The sequence below is a fragment of the Stegostoma tigrinum genome, chromosome 29, assembly GCF_030684315.1.
Source record: "Stegostoma tigrinum isolate sSteTig4 chromosome 29, sSteTig4.hap1, whole genome shotgun sequence".
Classification (NCBI taxonomy): Eukaryota; Metazoa; Chordata; class Chondrichthyes; order Orectolobiformes; family Stegostomatidae; genus Stegostoma; species Stegostoma tigrinum.
Window position 1 is genome coordinate 28260155 of NC_081382.1, and position 19707 is coordinate 28279861.

Genomic DNA, 19707 nt, shown 5'->3' on the forward strand with positions numbered 1-19707 from the left:
CCAATAATTCTGAAATCATCAAGAAATTATTTTAAATCTTTAATGAACTGAAATTTTAAAGAAAACTTTCTTCCCTATCACTCAAATGCACAACAAGTAATTATACATCATGTAAAACAGCAAATGCTTATATTTATGTAGCACCTTTAATAAAATGATCTCAAAGCACTCTAAAGCAGTGTGAAAAACAAATCAGCCATTGTGCCACATAAGACAATATTTGGGGTGGATGGCCCTTTTAGATTGATCACTGAAAAAAGTTTTGAGGAGTATCCCAGAAAATGAAAGATAAGCAGAGAACTGGAGGGATTACAAAAGTAAAATCCAGAGCGCAGATCATGGAAGCACAACCACCAATGGCAGCAGTACTCAAGAAGAGAGAGTTAGAGGATTACAGGGATAACACACTGTGGAGCTGGAGGAGCACAGCAGGCCAGGCAGCATCGCAGGAGCAGGAACCTTGTTCAGAGGATTCCAAATGTGTTTGATATCTCAAATAAAAACAGAAAATACCAGAGAAGCTCAACAATTCTGGCAGCATCTGCGGAGTGAGAAACGGATAACATTTCAAGTCCAATGGCTTTTTGGAATTTGACATCTCACAAGGTTGTGGATGGAAGAAGATTACAGAGGTTACAAGGAGCAAAGCCATGAGGCAGTTGCAACAAGGAGGAAGTTTTTAAAATCAGGGCTTTACTTGAATGGGAGTGAGCATGGGCCAGAGAGCACGTGACTGATAGGTAAGCAGGATTTGGTGCCACTCAGGGCAAGCAGAGTTTTGTCCGACCTCCAGTTTGTGGAGGGCAGTATGTGGTGGTGAGCCAAAATTACGTTGGAGTAGTCAAGGTAAAAAAGGCATGAATAAGGGTTTTAGCAGCAGTTAAGCTGAGGCAGACAAATTCAGATGATTTTATGAAGATGGAAATAGATGATCTTCGTCTGAACACCTTGGTTTTGTTTTAGACAGTTGCTAAGGAGAACCGTGTAATCATGTTTAAGGAATAGAGTTTGGAGTGGGGAATGAAGATTACGGCTTTGGAATCCCACCACGTGATCTTTCTGATCATCCAGCTCTGGATATGAAATAAACAATCTAATAATTTAGCAGCAGTGGGAGAGTCAAGAGAGATGGTTGTTGGCTAGAAGTGGATGTTGTCAGCAAGCATTGAAAACTAAAGCTGTACCTTTGAATGATGGGGCAGCAAGGAAATGTACAACACAAGGCACCAATGGTTAGATCCTGTGGGGCACCAGAAGTAATGGTACAGAAGTGGGGAGGGAATCTAAGGCATTTGATTCCGTGGTTATGATTAGATAGTCAGGAATGGAAGCAACTGAGTGCAGTTCCATCTAACTGGCATCCAGTGGAGAGGCTATGGGGAGGTATGTTGATGTCAAACATGTTGAAGGCTACAGACCACTTGAAAAAGGGGAGGGCGAGTAGGTTATCTTAGTCACACTCACAAAGGACAGAAGGGCAGAAATTGCACTGTTGGATCTAAACATGGGGTTTTTGTGAATACTGCCACATGGATTTGAAAGGCAAAACACATTCAAGTACTTTGGACAGGAAAGAGAGGTTAGAGTCATGGGTGAAAATTTGCAAAGATATAGCAATTATAGACACCATGAATAGCAGTTGTAAAATATCTGGGTGGAGTCGATGACAAGAAAAGCTTGATTAGTTGTAAAGACTGTACTTTTATTTTTCTGTATTTTTGATTGAAATGGGGGAAGATAAAGGCTATTTTAAAACCAAGGACTGTGAAAGGGATTGCTGCATTTTTTAAAAGAAAGTTTCTAAAGCACATTCTAAGTTACTTAAACTGCTGCTTTTTTCATCCAGTGGGTGTTGGGGGATTGGGGTTAATGCATTCAGGCTAGTACCAGGGGGCATACACAAAGGGAGATTTAGCTGGCAACAAGGAGCTGATTGGTTAGTGGAGTGGTGACCAGTTGTCAGTCACAAAAACATGCCAACATTGCTGTGATAATAAGTGTGAAGCTGGATGAACACAGCAGGCCAAGCAGCATCAGAGGAGCACAAACGCTGACGTTTCAGGCCTAGACCCTTCATCAGAGAGGAGGATGGGGTGAGGGTTCTGGAATAAATAGGGAGAGAGGGGGAGGCGGACCGAAGATGGAGAGAAAAGAAGATAGGTGGAGAGGAGAGTATAGGTGGGGAGGTAGGGAGGGGATAGGTCAGTCCAGGGAAGTCGGACAGGTCAAGGAGGTGGGATGAGGTTAGTAGGTAGGAAATGGAGGTGCGGCTTGGGGTGGGAGGAAGGGATGGGTGAGAGGAAGAACAGGTTAGGGAGGCAGAGACAGGCTGGGCTGGTTTAGGTTTGGTTCCGCTTGGTTCGCAACAAATACTGTATCCATTGCACCCGATGTGGCTTCCTCTACATTGGGGAAACCAAGCGGAGGCTTGGGGACCGCTTTGCAGAACACCTCCGCTAGGTTCGCAACAAACAACTGCACCTCCCAGTCGTGAACCATTTCAACTCCCCCTCCCATTCTTTAGATGACATGTCCATCATGGGTCTCCTGCAGCGCCACAATGATGCCACCCGAAGGTTGCAGGAAGAGCAACTCATATTCCGCTTGGGAACCCTGCAGCCCAATGGTATCAATGTGGACTTCACCAGCTTCAAAATCTCCCCTTCCCCCACCGCATCCCAAAATCAGCCCAGCCTGTCTCTGCCTCCCTAACCTGTTCTTCCTCTCACCCATCTCATTACTATCTCATCACTCAGGTAGATATGAAAGGTCCCGTGGCACTACTTTGATGAAGAGCAGTGGATTTCTCCTCACTGTCATAATCAATAATTATTCCTCAATCAACATCATATAATACAGATTAACTGGTCATGATCACATTACTGATTATGGGAGTTTGCTGAGTGCATCTCGATGAAGAGGTATCCAAAAATGATGAAAAGCATAACAAAAGTATGTGTCTCTCAATATTTTTTCTATTATACAAGAATTGGCGTGTCTCTTCCGTGACTCTCCTACTCCACATGGTGATTGAAGCCATCTACAATGTGTTGTCAGGTATGTGACATTGCAGAGGGGCCTTGTGGTACTGGAAAACCCATCCTCCTATCACAAAATCTCTATTATTCCTGGCCTTAAAGATCCAATATCCATATTTACTATGGACAGGCAGACAGCCATTAAAACTAAAAGCCCACCTCCAAGAAAAGCCCACAAACCAGGGGCAGACTGGGAGCTGACCTGACCTGTCTATCCACTGTAGGGAAGTCTCTCACAAGAGGACATGGTTACTTGCTTAAAACTAAACTACAGAGAAATTTCTTCTTCCAAAGAATGACGAACTTCTGAAATTGTCTACCCAAGAGAGTTGTGGACGTTAGATGACGAAGTAGTTAAAGAAGAGGAAAGAGATTTTTGAAATATTAGGTAGTTGTGGGCTGTTAGAAGCTGGCATGAGAGGTGCAGATCAGCTATTACCTTTCAAGAACAGCAGGACAGATTTGAAGGGCCAAATGTCCAGCACCTCCTCCTACTTCTTATGTTTGTATCTCTAATTTTTATTTCCAGTCGTGGCCTCAGTGGTGTTGGGAAAACTCTGGCCTATTTCTGATTTTATTTCACACCTGACTCTGTAGAGTATTATTCGTGTTAAAATGTAACAATCTGTCAGAATTTGGCGATCAATATAATTTTCTGACAGATGTCACGAATAAAACATCATTATGGAGATCACCTTCAACCTTCTTCTTTCAACAGCGAGGGATATTCAGCACTTGGTGCCACGGCCACTCTCGCCCCTGCTTGATGTAAGATGATTTAAGCAAGTCTGGGTTAAACTTGGGTTACTTGTTTCCAGCTAAAATCTGTTAGCCTGAAAATATTTGTGTCATTAAAAGGGCAAAGTCTGTAGTACAGGTAAGTTATGTTTGAGATTACTTAGCTATATTAATAATATGTGCAATTTTGATAAATGTATGAACAAAATAGGATAAAATATATAAAATGTATTTGAACCTGTTTAACATGTTTAAAAAAAGCTGTGGGATATTTCAAAGTAAACAGCAAACAAAAACTATTTTATCAAATATTAACTATAGTTCTTAGCAAAGTCTTACAAGTGTGCGAGTATTGTATTCCTGGACTGAATATCCAGAAATTTGAATTTATAATCTTGAGAATAAATTAATATTCCATGATGAATTTAGAGGATTTCAATTCAGTTTAAAAAATGAATGGCCAGCTACTCAGGGAAATTTTATGTGACAACTAGGAATTCACAATTGCCAGACACAGGGATATTTTGGAATTTGCAGGTGAGCAGAATCATACATGAAAACCTTAGATTCAGATTTCTATTGCTGACTTTAGCTGAACCATTTCACTACTATTATAAGTTAACAGAGAATACCAGTCATTTAAAATGTGTATTAAAATATACATAGTTTTTCTGATTATGAAATATCCTATAGGTTTAAAGTGACTGTAAAACACTATATAATTTTCCACCTTTTGAATCTTGCAGACCATTTACTAGTTCTCTACAAACTGAAAGGACTTGTCTGTTTGCTTATATTAAAATTTATGAAAGCTAATATTTAAGAGGTACTTGCGATTACTTGTGCAGACCTCTATGCAAACTGAAAGAAGATTGTGCTTGGCATCAAGTGATGCATGCATGGTGCATTCAATACAGATTATTGTCAGGGTGGGACACTTAGAGTAACATCTTCATCTGAAAGGACAATGGCAAGGCAGTCCTCAGCTGAGAGCGGAGTTACTAATATCATCCTCTCACAATGTCGTCCAGCTAATGGATGCTTTCTCACAGTCATAGAGTGATACAGCATGGAAACATATCCTTTGGTCCAACTCATCCATGCCGATGAAATATCCTAATCTGATTAGTCCCGTACCACTCTAAACCTTTCCTATTCATGCACTCATTCAGATGCCTTTTAAATGTTCTAATTGTACCAGCCTCCACCACCTCCACTGGCAGCTCTTTCCATCCATGCACCACCTTCTGTGTGAAAAAGTTGCCCCTCAGGTTCCTTTTAAATTTTTCCCCTCTCACACTAAACCTATGCCCTCTAGTTTTGGACTCCCTTACCCTGGGACAAAGATCTTTGCTATTAACCCTATCCATGCCCTCATGATTTTATAAACTTCTATAAGGTTACCTTTCCAAAGCTCCAGGGAAAAATGCCCCAGCCCATTCAACGTCTCCCTATTGCTCAAACCTTCCAATCCCAGCAACATCTTTGTAAACCTTTACTGAACCCTTTCAAGTTTAACAACATCTTTCTTATAGCAGGGAGACCAGAATTGAACACAGTATTCTAAAAGTCCTGTACAGCCGCAGCATGATGTTCCAACTCCTATATTAAATGCACTGACCAATGAAGGCAAGTGTACTGAACACCTTTATCACCACCCTGTCCAACTGTGATTCCACTTTCAAAGAACCATGTACCTGCTTGTTTGGCAGCACTGACCAGGGCCTTACCCTTTAACTGTTTAAGACCTTTCACGCTTGCTGTTTAAAACAAAATAAATATTACAGTTAAACAATTTCATACATTTTAATATATATTAGTTTTTGATGTATTTGAATTTTTTAATGTACATGAATGTTGAAATTGTGTGTCTTTTAATTTATTTTCTCCTTGAGCTAAATTTGAACCAGCTATTAAATTTGTAAAAATGCATTGATGCCTTTATATAGTCATGTTGGCTGTTACAAATTACTGTTAGTTAATTATTTTGCTACATTCTCACTGGCTTACATTCCTCCCAAATTTGTTAAACGGTCTGGGAAATTGCTGGCCAATGTCTCCTTGGATACTAAACGTAGCAAGTAGATCCAGTTGGATTCTACACAGGATTGATCATAATAGAATAAAAATGTACCAAAGAAACTCTACACCTGTACAGGATGGGCTGAAGGCCTAAAATTATTGATGATATTCGACAGCCACATGACTTGATTGAGTCCTGTGAACACTTCTGTAATTGCCGAAGATGGCACGATCAATGTGCTTTACTGCAGTTGTTTTTCTGTGCCTTGCTATTTGTTACATTGTATAAGACAGAGCGTTTCATTCCAAATTGCTGGATTTTACCTCAGCCTGGGATCATGAACAGTGCCGGGAACTACCTCAGCCTCCAGACCAGCAATGAATAGAGGAGTCCCCGATGGGCAGAAGGGTATGAGGCTTATAACATTGTTCCTCCCTTTTTCATTCTTTCTATTTACTTAAATGCTCTTTTGTTTTGTTTTCTTATTATTTCTCAATACATATTAGCATTTAAGCAAATTGCTGCTGTCGAGCCTTCTCTTAACTACATTTAACCCAATCCGAAAAGAACCACTTGCATGCACTCTGTGATCCAAGGCAATGCCTAAGAAAGAATTGACTTGAAAACAGGGAAAATCTGTTAGCCATCAATGCAATGCTCTGCATATCCTGCCATGGCAAAATCCACTTTATGTGCGTGAACAGTCCTGTACAGACATAACAAGGCAGCAGTTGTATCAGTCCAAATTCCATTCATAACTGTCTGATATTCAGAGATTTCATTTGTCCTCCACATCATTTATTACATAACAACCTACATTCTGACTGGATCACGTTTTGGTTGTTTGCCCTAATCCAAATCAGCTGACTCACAAGAGAACCCAATTTTTTTTAAAATCAGAAGTCAAACTTGTTTACATATTATATCTGCCATTTCGAGTGGAATGGATATTTAAGGGGATTTAATGTGTCCTCAGGAGAAAAAGGGATACTGAACAGTGTGTTACAAGGCAATATTCCGAACAAAAATTTCAAATAACCTCACAAACCATGAAGGCCAGAATTTAAATGGCTTATAATTGTCCTCTCCTCGAGATTGGGTTATAGAGTTGAACTCATTCCCGGTAACTCTCACGCATTTCCTGCAAACTTTTAAACTGTATCCATTTTCTCAAGGCAGAGGTCTTTTTGTCAGGAGTGTGGGATGCAAAGTGGATGAGTGCTTTGTGGAACTCTTCATCTGGCTTTCAAATGCATCTCTTGTCAATTGCCAATGTAATTCTCCATCAGATTTCTTTTCAAATCTTCCAGTCTTTGGTTTTCCATATTGGTCCAATGAATGTGAACAAGGACTTGCAGTTATAGAACATCACCAATGACCACAGAATAGCCAATGAAGCAAGATTGAAATGTAGACACTGTTGTAATTTAGGGAATCACAGCAGCTGGTTTGTACACATCAAGCTCCCCTAAGTGGCAGTGAAGTAAGTGACAAAATAGTCTGATTTAGTTCTTTTGCGATGAAGGATATATGTTGGACAGGACACTGGAAGCATTCTGCTTGTTCTCTTTGATTAATATCACTTTTTGGCCAGATACACCATTATGCCTGTTCATATTTCAAGCTTGTAGCTGTGATCCTGTATATGGTCAAGACTGTAAATTGCACATTTTAAATGGTCTCCTGTGTGAAATAAGCAGACACTGAATGCCTTTCTCCAGAATGTAAATGGGTTGGAAGCAGTTAAAGTACCAGTGTCAAAACATGTTTCATGGACCCATCTCCATTTCAAACCACTTCTGCTCTGTTTATATCAAGTGAACACCTTTACAACAAGCTCCATTTTATATTAAAATCAAAAAGGTGGGAAAGTTAGAACCTTCGTGTACTACATGTATCCAAAAGTGGTCACAGTTAAAATAACTTGCTGTTTACCCAAAATAAGTTTTATTTAACAGAGAAGAAGTGCTATTCCTTTACACACACCCATTCACAAAAAGCATTTTCTGTAATTGCTCAAGCTCGTTGCATTCTATATTTAACATTTCTCCAGAAAGTCCACTGGGACCTCTGAGACTAATGCTAAACTTGATTCAGCTTTTGCCTTCACTCATTACTAATATTGACTATCCAAGAACCCAAATTATTGTTACAAATTCACAACTGAGGAGCTGTTTCATTTGTGAGCTCAATGCAAGACAATAATTCATGTCTGCTCAGCTGTTCCGAATAACTAAAGGGTTTAGTTATTCAGTCAGGTATTAACAGGGCAATAAGAAAGTCATTGTATTTCTGAAGCATCTTTCGTAACCTCAGGATATTCCAAAACACTTTACAATAGATGAAGTGCTTTCTTTTTGACATAGTCAATACTATAGTGTTGAAAATGCTGCCACCAATTTGTGCAGATTAAGGCACCACAAACAACAATTTGACAAATCACCAGATGATTTTAGTGTTGATGGATAGCCATCTTTAATAATTCTCTCATGATATGTGGGTAGCACTAACAGGAGCTTTTGATGCCTATCCCTAATTGCCTTCAAAACAAGCAGCTTACTAGGCCAATTCAGAGTTCAGTTGAGAATCAGCCACATTGCAGTGGGTCTGGATTCACATGTAGGTCAGAACAAGAAAGAATGTCAAATTACCTTCTCTAAAGACATTAATGAATCAGATGGGGTTTTACAACAATTAATAGTGGTTTCATGGTCACCAGTAAACTAACCTTTAATTCCAGATTGTATTAAAGGAGATGAAATGTCACCATTTGCATGGCGGGATTTGAATCCTTGGTTCTTATAACATTAGCCTGGATCTGTGTACTGCTGGTTCAGTGACACTGCCACTGCGTCACCACCTCCATTTAGAAGCATCAAATTAAAGCTATCATCTGCTATGGATCCAATGCCTATTACAAATCACTCTACTAGATCTCATTCCTAAGAAATGTGGGATTTGTACAGCCAGCGAAACAAAGAGATTTTCATTTTGCCACTTCAGACTGGATCTGGATCTACATCCCAAATATGAAAGCGCAATGCACTAACGTGAATGAAAGTCAGTCCCCTCACACTTCACTTTTAATTTTATCAATATAATTGGAGATTCATTCAACAAAAAAAATGCCTATTGGGCTCAACGTAGCTTTGAAATATGACATATTAATGTATCTTTGAGTGAGTTACAGCAACAAAGATAAATAGTTCAGATAATTTGCAAGCAACTACTATGTATTTATAAAGTGTGCAATAATTGTACACTTATACAAAGCCATATTTAAAGTACTGTGTACAATTTTAGATATTGCTTCTTGGAAAAGATATCTTGTACTTGGAGAGAATGTAGCCCAAATCATCATCAACATAAACTAGATTTGTATTACCTGAAAAGTAGGAGATTACACGATGGATTGATTGAAAGTGTTAGGATTTTGAAAGGAAGAATGCCCAACCCCTGCCCCCCAACCCCTGGCCCCGCCACTGTTGGAGGAGTTCAGGAGCCTAGGAAAAGGGATTACATAAAACTTGAAAATCAGAGCCAGTCCAGTCAGATAGGTTCGGGAATGTGTCTCGTCACCAAGGGTAGTTGTTGTATGGAATTCCCTCTCATAAAAGGAGTAGATACTAGCTCAATTGACAGCTTAATATAAGGTTAATAATTGTTACTTGCTGAGGGTATTAAGGTAAATGGTGTCATACACAGAGCCAAAGTGGGTAGATTATGTTAGGGTACAGATCAATCATGATCTGATTGTATGGCAGAACAGGCTTGATGTGTTAACTAGCCTACTCCTGATCCTACAAGGATTCTTTCAGTATCTCATTCATGTGTCAGCCGAGAAAGGGTGCTCACATCTTAGAATTAGAATTGAACCCCTGATTCGGAGACAGGCATGCCACCGCTGAGTAAAGCTGACATTCAACATGGAAATATATCATACAACCTCTGAAAAAAATTCAGGCATGACTAACAACTTATACCTTCTCCTTTACTAGATGTTGATTAGCACTCTGTATATTTCTAATACTTTGTTATTGTACTTGGGTTTCAATTGTTTTATGTACAGGAACACAGAATGGAGAAGTCTTAATATCTTATCTGGCATGTTCATGTCGGTCTATTATAACCTCATGGTAAATTGATTCAGAGAGAAATATTCTGCCTAAGTTTGCTGAAACAAATGAGAAATCGGGCATGTATTTTATTCTGAATCCCTGGGGCCTTCCCTACTTTGCAGATCATAAGGAATCTCAGAACCTTGCCTCTTCCTTTGTTTTTGTATTTACATTACAGCAAAGGAAATTAAAGTTCCAGTGCCAGACCTTGAATCCTCATTGAATTGCAGCTCAATGTTTGTCATTTCACAAATGGTACACTACATATGCAAGGGATGGATGGCATTAGACTTCCCTCTTCATATCGCTATTACTTTCAGAAAGAGTAATTCGTTCCATAGTGATCAATGTGCAAACTATGTGAGTATTAATGAGTTAAGGAGTAGGGATTAAAGCACTGGTTTGGTCTGGTGCCAGCTGGATTCAGAATGACTTGCTGGTATTGATACATCAGACAATGGTTACCCACTGACTTCTCATCGCCAATGAGTAGTATGTCAGCTTCTCTGGCTATGTAAAGGGTATCAGCTATTATTACAAACTGCCTGCTACATATTTTTGGCCAAGAAGCTAACCGCAGTCATAATGAATGTATACGATAATTTCATGAGGTGGAATTTTGTGCCAAAGAGCATCAGAATTCTTGATGCCCTTTAGGTTGCCAGTATTGAAGATGGATGAAACCCATTCAACATAGTAGATTTATACTGCTGACTATAAATTAAATTGAGGGAAGCCACAAAAGATCTCAGTGCACACGTTCATCAAAAAAAATTCATTTCCCAAAGAGTTGGTTTAATGTTGAAAGTGGGCAGATGGAAATATTTTCATTTTCTGAACAGTTAAAATGTGAAAGTTTTAAAGATGACTTTGGATACACAACTTATCCTAGGGATTAGGTGTGGCACTTTCCGGATGACAGACAGCACTTATGGTAAAATTAAACTGATGCCAGGTTGGCCATCTGACAAAGGTAATCAACCAAAACTAAACAAAAGATGTTGAAAATCAGAATCAAAACAGAGAATACTTCAAACACTCAGTAGATGTATCAGAATGTGTTGAACAATACCTTGCTCTCATACAACATCATTAATGCAACAAAATGTCACAGCATCTTCCATGGGAACTTGACCAAACTAGGACTGACACCAAGCCACATAAAGAGCAAATAGGACAACTGGCCAAGTGTTTGTTCAAGCACATTTTTTTTGCATCGTCTTAAATGAGGGGAGGTAGAAAGGCAGAGGTTGGCGCACCTAGTTTTAGGGTCTGGGTATGGTCATGTTTTAAAAATAACGGAGAGCCAATTAAGACAGAGATGAGGTGAAATTATTTTTTGCACAGAGGTTCATGAACCTTTGGACTTCTTTTCCTGAACAGGTTGTGGAAGCAGATTTTGTGAATTCTTTAGGGTAGAGATGAATAGATTCTTGATAAGCAGGTGGGTGCAAGGTTATTGGGGTAGGCAAGAACGTGGAACTGTCAGATCAGCCATGATCTTATTCAACGACATAGTAGGCTGGAGGGAAACTCATGCTTCCAGTTTATGTGTTCTCATACAGGTATCTGAAGGCATTGTCACTAATGGAGAGAGATCACACTGGAGAAGTGTAGAGATCTGAAGAGCTGTAGGTCTAAGATAGCCGGATAAGAAGGGTAGAGCAGGATATCATAACAGAAAGTAAGTTGCAGATGACACAAAGATTGGGAGAGCTATGGATAGTAAGGAGGATTGCCAGAGGATACAGATAGGCTAGAGACTTGAGCAGAAAACTGGCAGACGGAGTTCAACTAGAAGCCAGAGGGTAGCGGTGGAAGGGTGTTTTTTTAGAATGGAGTCTGGTAACTAGTGGTGTTCCACAGGGATCAGTCTTGGGCCCTGTGTTGTTTGTAGTATATATGTAAGTGATCTGGAGGACAATGTGGATGGTCTGATTAGTAAGTTTGCAGATGACAGGAAGACTGGTGGAGTTGCTGATAGGGCCAATGACTGCGGAAGGATACAACAGGATAAAAATAGCCTGGTGATTTGGGCATAGAAATGACAGATGGAGTTTAATCCAGACAAATGTGAGGTGATGCATTTTGCAGGATCAAATTTAGGTGTGAATTATACCGTAAATGGCAGAATCCTTAGGAACACTAACACACAGACAATCTGGGCCTGCAGGTCCACAGTTCCCTGAAAGTGGCACCACAGGTAGCCAAGGTGATTAAGAAGGCATATGACATGCTTGTTTTCATCGCCTGGGTCGTGGAGTACAAGAACTGGCAAACCATGTTGCAGCGAAATAAAACCCTTGTTAGGCCGTATTTGGAGTATTGTGTGCAGTTTTGGTCAACACGCTACAAGAAGGACATAGAAGCTTTGAGGAAAGTGCAGAGAAGGTTCATCGGGATGTTGCCTGGTCTCCAGGGCATTGACACTAAGAAAAGTTTAAAAAGACTAGGATTGTTTTCTCTGGAAAGTTGGCAGCTGAGAGGAGACCTGATAGAGGTCCACAAAATTGTGGGAGGCTGAAATAGGGTGGATAGCCAGAGACTTTTTCCCAACATTGAAGTTTCGATTACAAGTGTGGTGTGGTGGGGAGGTGTACAGGATCAAGGTGAGAGGGGGAAGTTTTAAGGGAGATGTGCAAGGAATGTTTTTCACATTGAGTGTGGTAGGAACCCGGAACACGCTGCTAGAAAGGATGGTGGAAGCAGGCACATTGGTGACATTTAAGATGCAACTGGATTGTTACGTGAATAGGGAGGGAATAGAGGGATACAGACCGAATAAGAGCAGAAGATTTGCATTTTTAGTTTAGTCAGGGCATGATGATCGGTACAGGCTTGGATGGCCAAAGGGCCTGTTCCTGTGCTGTACTTCTCTTTTGTGCTGTTTGGACAAATGTGAGTTGATGCATTTCGGGAGGTTTAATACAGGAGGGAAGTATACAGTAAATGACAGAACCCTCACTGGCATCAACATACAGAAGGATCTAGGCATACAGGTCCTCAGTTCCCTGAAATTGTCAATGCAAGTGGATAAGGTGATCAAGAAAGCATACTGGCATGCTTGCCTTCATTGGCGAGGGTGTAGAGTATAAACATTGGCAGGTCATGTTGCTGTTGCATAGAACTGTTGTTAAGCCAAATTTGGCAAAAGATGTGGAGGCTTTGGAGAGGGTGTAGAATCTCTTTACCAGGATGTTGCCTGCTTTGGACGGTATTAACTAGGAAGAGAATTTGTACAAACTTGGTTTGCTTTCACTTGAATGTCAAAGGAAGAATGAGTAAAATTCACTAAATTTTTGGGAGCGTGGATAGTCAGAGTCTTTTTCCCAGGGTAGAAATGTGAATTGTTAGGGACATAGGTTCAAGATGAAAAGTTTAAAGTAGATGAAAGAGGTATTCTTCCTTTGCACAGAGGGTATTAAGTGTCTGGAATGTGCTACTAGAGAAGTTGGGAGAGGCAGATACTATAGCAACACTTGAGAGGCATTTTGACAGATATAAGAATAGGCAGAAAATAGAAGGATACAGCCAGCATAGAGGCAAAAGAGTTTTAGTCTAGCAAGGCATAACGTGTTGGTATGGTCCTGGTGGGCCGAAGAGCCTGGTTCTGTTCTGTACTGTTCTTTGTTCTGATTTATGATTTGAGTTTGTTATGATCAGGATTCAGATCAGGGCCTGACTTACAAATTACTCTGATGGCTTCATTTTCCGTGGTACTTCTACAATTGCTATGCACTGACATATCAACGTGAGAGTGAAATGCCAACATTTAAAAAGGAAATATGTAACCTTTATCATACTGGGAAAGTGGTCAACAGTGCAGGAATATTTCTGAACAATCGTAATGCTTTTAGATGCAAGTTCTATATGACTATGAGCCAGGGTTTTTTGTTCACTGCATGGCGTGGCACATTAGCTCCAACTCTGCATAATATGAAAAAGGGGTCCCATTAATCCCTACACAGCCCTGCACTGCCCCCTGGGGGTCAAGGTACTTTTGCTCATATTTTATTAAAAATCACCATTTTGAAATGCTGAGAAGTCAACCTACTTTCGCACATTGTCTATCTCATTACTACTTTGCAAATTAACTTCGGTTAAATGACTGTTGAACTAACTCCACAGAGGCTGGTGTTCTGTCACCAAGTGACCCTTCATATACACATGGTGAGTCTTTGACACTAACCCAGCTCCCGCAGAATGAACAGGATGTCTGACACTCTTGTTCTTATCTGTCAGCCAGGGTTCCCTGACTGGACTATATTAACAGCCCCAATTAGGGAACTCATATTCTATGAGGACCAGCTGGTTGACCTTGTTGCAATCACTATATCATTTCCCCTCTGAATCCAAGGACATAAGATGTTCTGTTTTTGCAACTTTTCCTGGTACTGGGACAGGTTACTCGAACTCTACCTCTGATATGGGCAGTGTGTAATGCACAGTAGCTCATGTTTTGAGCCCGGGGCATCTGGAAAGAAATTAATTCTCTTCTTCAAGAGGCAAAGGTGACATATGCCGTGTCCATCTCAGATTCTGTGGCATCTGCAATGCCTTATGGAGTTGATGGGGGGGGGGGGGGGGTTCTGTGGGATCCAGAACAGTTGGAAAGGCAGTTGAGGAGCTGGGTACATTTTGCTCTTGGTGCATTTCAGTGTTTGCAGCTTTCATTTGGTCTACATGCTTGTTCAGGATTGTTGCACCTACTCAAACTGTTACGTCACTCGACCTGACTTCATATCAACCATACATCTTACCCATGCAGAGCCATTCCTGTTGTTCCTACACCAAACTTCATCTCCTGAAGTAAACTGATTCTCTCACCTAGTGGAGAACGGTGCCTGGCATTGGCATTCCTGATGCAGTTTCACCCTGTTCCCCCAGGTATGGGAAGATCAGATTTAACCTAGTGTGGAGCCTTCTCCCCAATAACAACTCAGCTGGAGTTATCCCTGTAGTTGCATGAGGGGTAGTCCTATAATCAAATAGGAACCTGGACAGTTTGGTATCTAATGAAGCTGTAGGCTGTTTCTTTAAGCCTGCCCTCAAAGTTTAGACTGCTCTTTCTGCCAGTCCATTGAATTATCGATGGCATTGAGTGCCCTTATATGACAAATACCATTCAAGTTTAGGAAATACTCAACTTCCCTGCTGGTAAACAATGGCCCATTACCTGTAACCAACATTTCCCGGAGTCAATGCACTGCAAAAGATGTGCATAGTTTTTCTATCATCATTCCCATGTTTGATGAGTGACCTCTATGCAGCCACTGTCCATCCACTTTCAGTGAGCATCCACAGTGGCTAAGAACAATGAGCCCATGAAAGGACCTGCATTGTCAACATGTAACTAAATCCAAGTTTTTCCCAGCCATTCCCATGAATGTAGGGTTGCTCCTGGCAGTAATTTTTGCCCTTGTTGGCACTCTGGGCACTATCCCACCAACTCAGCTGTGTCTGCATCCAACTGTGGCCTCCAAACATAACATCTCTTCAACATTTTCATTTTGCAAACCCCTGGGTGACCCTGGTGGAGCTCAGCCAGTATCTGGCATCCACCTTTACTTGGGACAATAGTATGACGTCCTCTACTGTAATGTGGTCACTTTGGGTCCAAAAAGGTATCAATTCTGGTTGTGACAACACTTTGGTTTTCCCCATCACCACCAGCTGTTTCAGTTTTGCCAGATCTTTCTGTGCCCTAAGTCTGATATTGTCAGCTGTGACTGGAAGTGTGCCCAGAAAATTTAAAACCATTATGGATTCTTCCTGTGATGGTGCCACTGGTGGTGTATCTGCCAGTGGGAGGCAGGTCAACGTATCTACTTTTGCTTTTTGAAGGTGTTTCAACTTGTACACACCTTGTATTAGCACCCACCACAGCATTTGGGCTGAAGCTATGCGGAGCACTGCCTTGTCCTCTTCTATACCTAGCACGCATTTGTGGTCTGTCATTATTACAAATTCACATCCGTAAAGAACTTCTTGACTCTAAATATGACAGCCAAACCTTCCTCCTCTATCTGGATGTATTTACAATCTGCCTTAGCCAAAGTCCTGGGTGCATACACTACTGGGTGCTCCTCTCTGTTGGGTCACCTATGAGCTAATACTAGCCCGGTGCCATACAATGAAGCATTGCATGTGAATACCTGTTCTCACTTGGGATCACAATGTGCCAACACCTTAGAGGATGATGGTTGTTTTCTAACTCCCCTGAAAGCTACAGCTTAGCTATGCAATCATTTCCAAGGCTGATCCATTTTTAAAAGATTTTTAAGGTTCCCCACAGTAAACTATTGTACAAAATGCAGAGGAATGGGATTGTGGGAGATATAGCAGTTTGGATCAGAAATTGGCTTGCTGAAAGAAGACAGAGGGTGGTAGTTGATGGGAAATGTTCATCCTGGAGACCAGTTACTAGTGGTGTACTGCAAGGGTCGGTGTTGGGTCCACTGCTGTTTGTCATTTTTATAAATGACCTGGATGAGGGCATAGAAGGATGGGTTAGTAAATTTGCAGACGACACTAAGGTCGGTGGAGTTGTGGATAATGACGAAGGATGCTGTCGGTTGCAGAGAGACATAGATAAGCTGCAGAGCTGGGTTGAGAGGTGGCAAATGGAGTTTAATGCGGACAAATGTGAGGTGATGCACTTTGGTAGGAGTAACCGGAAGGCAAAGTACTGGGCTAATGGTAAGATTCTTGGTAATGTAGATGAGCAGAAAGATCTCGGTGTCCATGTACACAGATCCTTGAAAGTTGCCACCCAGGTTGTCAGGGCTGTTAAGAAGGCATACAGTGTTCTAGCTTTTATTAATAGAGGGATCGAGTTCCGGAACCAAGAGGTTATGCTGCAGCTGTACAAAACTCTGGTGCGGCCGTACTTGGAGTATTGTGTACAGTTCTGGTCACTGCATTATAAGAAGGATGTGGAAGCTTTGGAAAGGGTGCAGAGGAGATTTACTCAGATGTTGCCTTGTATGGTCTGAGGGACTTGAGGCTGTTTTTGACAGAGAGAAGAAGGTTGAGAGGTGAGTTAATTTTAACATAAAATAATCAGAGGGTTAGATAGGGTGGATAGGGAGAGCCTTTTTCCTAGGATGGTGAAGGCGAGCACGAGGGGGCATAGATTTAAATTGAGGGGTGAAAGATATAGGACAGATGTCAGAGGTAGTTTCTTTACTCAGAGAGTAGTAAGGGAATGGAACGCTTTGCCTGCAATGGTAGTAGATTCGCCAACTTTAAGTACATTTAAGTCATCATTGGACAAGTATATGGACGTACATGGAATAATGTAGGTTAGATGGGCTTCAGATCGGTATGACAGGTCGGCACAACATCGAGGGTCGAAGGGCCTGTGCTGTGCTGTAATGTTCTATATATTTGTTGGAAAGGTGGCGGGTTGAAGCCCAAGTTATGTATGAACTTTGGATGTGAGTTTGCTTGCTGAGCTGGAAGGCTCATTTTCAATGTTTCGTCACTATTCTAGGTAACATCATCAGTGAGCCTCCGACAAAGCACCGGTGTTATGACCCGCTTTCTATTTATCTGGTTAGGGTTCCTTGGGTTGGTGATGTCATTTCCTGTTCTTTTTCTCAGGGGATGGTAGATTGGCTCCAAATCAATGTGTTTGTTGATGGAGTTCCGGTTGGAGTGCCATGCTTCTAGGAATTCTCGTGCATGTCTCTGTTTGGCTTGTCCTAGGATGGATGTGTTGTCCCAATCAAAGTGGTGTCCTTCCTTATCTGTATGTAAGGATACGAGTGATAGCGGGTCATGTCATTTTGTGGCTAGTTGATGTTCATGTATCCTGGTGGCTAGCTTTCTGCCAGTTTGTCATATGTAGTGTTTGTCACAGTTCTTGCAAGGTATTTTGTAGATGACGTTTGATTTATTTCTTGTCTGTATACTATATGAACTTTCCGTTACAATTCACGAACCCAAGGAAAGAGCTAAGCTCTCGTACAGACATGGGAGCTGGGGCACTTTTGATCGCCCTCACTTTATCTTGCAATAAGTGTAACTCGGTCTTGTCAACTCTATAGCCTATGCAGGTCACTTAGAGTGCCTGGAACACACATTTTTTTCCCTTCTAAGGCACATGTCTAAGGACTATATCCAGGTTCTCCTTATTGGTCTTCCCTGTTATTAGCATGTCATCTAGATAAAAGGCAAACAGGGGTAAACCTTACAAAACGTTTCCCATCATTCGCTGAAAAATTGCGCAGGCTGACGATACTCCAAATGGCAGTTTGTACATTGGTACAAACAGTTATGGCTATTAATTGTAATACAGTTCTGGGAATCCTTATCTGACTGCAATTGCAAGTACAAATGGCTTGTGTCCAGCTTTGCGAAGGATAGAGCCCACACCGCACCCCCCCCCACACCCACCAGCTTTGTATATAAATCCTCTATTGGGTATTTATCCAGCTGTGAAAAGTGATCTAGGCCCGAAACGTCAGCTTTTTTGTTCCTAAGATGCTGCTTGGCCAGTTGTTTTCATCCAGCTCCACACTTTGTTGTCTCAGATTCGCCAGCATCTGCAGTTCCCATTATCTGTGAAAAGTGGTTTACTGTTTGTTTAAAATCTTCATAAATGTGAACCGATCCATTGGCCTTCACAATCGGTATGACCTGTGCTGCCCATTCCGCAAACTGAACTGGTTTGATGATTCCTTCACTTTCCAGCTTCCTGATTTCTGCCTCTACTTTTGCCCGTAAGGCCAATGGCCCTGGGGGGGGGGGGGGCATTGCTGAATCATGAAATTGCTTCCTGGTCAACATGCCAGGTGCCATTATCTCCTTTGACATTCCCCAGGTTTTCCCAAATAACATTCAGGTATTTAATTAGGACTTCATTCAGGCAGCCACTTACTAATTGAAAAATGTTGAGCCAATCTGGATTAATTTTTCTCAACCAATTTTGCCCCATCAAATTTGGGTTTGAACCTTTTACTGCAGCCAGTAGTAACTGAACCAGCTATTCCTCATAAGAGACTCCAGCCAAAGTTGTACCCGTAATCTGTAAAGTTTCCCCAATCTAAGTTCTCAGACTTACACAAACTTAAGGGTTGGAGTCCAAAGCGAATTTTGTTAAATACTGGTTCTGCAATCTCTGAACAGCCGAGCCAGTATCAACCTCCATTGGAGCGGATGACTATTTAACCAGATATTTATTTTGACTGGTTCTGATTTGTATGTTGCTAAGCAATTTATCTGTTCCAAACCAGATATAGGTGGACTCACCAGGGTGTGCGCTCTCTTGTATACTATGAATTCTCTTACCCAATTTAGGTCCCGTTGGGACTTTTTCGCTGTCTCGAGTCCACACACCAGCAGCAACTACAATGGCATGCCAGCCTGGATCCTGAAGAAATTTTTAAACTGTTTCACTGAGGCTTTGCTTTGTTTTGGGGTTTTGCTGTAGGCTGACCTAGAATCCCTCTGTTTAGCATAGTTAGGCTATGCAATTGCCTTCATTCAAGTGATGTTCCCCAAGCTCCACTGGACTGGCAAGGGTGTCCACTTCCACAGGCATATGTTGTAATGGATATGCTCCACTTGCCACATTTTCTGATGATAAAGCCAGTTGTAATGCCTGTTTAAAGCCCAGCTTCAGTTAGTAGGTGCTTTTTCAGGGTTACATCATTAATCCCACATTCCAAATAGTCTCTCAGCATCTCATTAAGGGTTAAACCAAAGTTACATGCCTCTGCCAGTCTTCTTAACCTAGTCAAATATCCCAATACTGTTTCCTCAAATTACTGAGTAAAACCAATAG